General features: G+C 44.3%; 1 pseudogene; it reads left to right on the top strand.

Moving 5' to 3' along the window:
- Positions 1-339: 339 nt before the first annotated feature.
- Positions 340-457, top strand: LOC124790240 (annotated as a pseudogene).
- Positions 458-1,177: the final 720 nt, after the last annotated feature.

Raw genomic sequence — 1,177 nt, 5'->3', positions numbered from 1 at the left:
CACTTTTTCTTACGTTGCATTGGCGCTATTTCCATTTCACCACACATTTTAAAGCTTCACAAAATAAACAGTGATGCAGTTTCATGTGTTCCGCACTCAGCACAGTGTATATGTATTTTTGTTTTTGAGTAGTAGATATGCCAACCCGTGAATCGAACTTTGTGAAAAATTGGGTGAATAATACTTATTATTTGCAACAAGCTTAAGGTTGTAAGTAAATAGTTATAATGGAGTATAACACCTGCTCCGGAAGATGGCCGTTCAAAAAGCGTATTACGGAAATGTTGGGTTTTTATGCTTTCGTACTGAGTCCCCATTACACTGAAATGCATATTAACAGCCAACGGCCTTGCCGCAGTGGTAATACTGGTTACCGTCAGATCACCGAAGTTAAGCGCTGTCGGGCTGGGCTAGCACTTGGATGGGTGACCATCCGGTCTGCCGAGCGCTGTTGGCAAGCGGGGTGCGCTCAGCCCTTGTGAGGCAAACTGAGGAGCTACTTGATTGAGAAGTAGCGGCTCCGGTCTCGGAAACTGACATACGGCCAGGAGAGCGGTGTGCTGACCACATGCCCCTTCATGTCCGCATCCAGGACGCCTATGGGCTGACGATGATACGGCGGCAGGTCGGTATCTTTGGGTCTTCATGGCCTGTTCGGGAGGAGTTTAGTTTAGTTTTAGCGTATTAACAACATTGACAAACACCTTTATTTTCATTCAAGGTAGAAATTTTTGTTTTGCATTTGATCCTTGCTGATGTGCAAAGTTGATATTCGACTTTAAAAGTTTCATTTCATTTTACGTTAACGGCACTCCTTCTTACTAGCGTGAGAGCAGGTGGCGACATAAATCTTCCTGAAGAAGCCATATCAGAATCGTTTCAGTGACTAATGTTATCTACTGACAAGCCATAGCAATATTAATTGTGGCCTTACTTGCCTTAATTCTAACAATATTTTTTCTTGTCGGACTGCAGCCTTAGCGACGTATTGTAATGGCAGCTCTCCTTGCTTCCAGGACACCTGTGCACAACAAATCGTACTCTCCAAAAAATTATGAAACACAACTCGTACTGCGCTACCGTGAGCGAGTATTACAAAGAGGCTCCAAGCGGACTAAAGCATCTTTTCATCAAAGAAAAAGAACTCGAGTGCGTGGGTGGCGGGCGATGTTCCTGA

This window comes from Schistocerca piceifrons, chromosome 3, assembly GCF_021461385.2.
Source record: "Schistocerca piceifrons isolate TAMUIC-IGC-003096 chromosome 3, iqSchPice1.1, whole genome shotgun sequence".
In the NCBI taxonomy this organism is placed as follows: Eukaryota; Metazoa; Arthropoda; class Insecta; order Orthoptera; family Acrididae; genus Schistocerca; species Schistocerca piceifrons.
The sequence above is the reverse complement of the archived record's forward strand: the minus strand, read 5'-3'. Positions and strand labels throughout refer to the sequence as shown.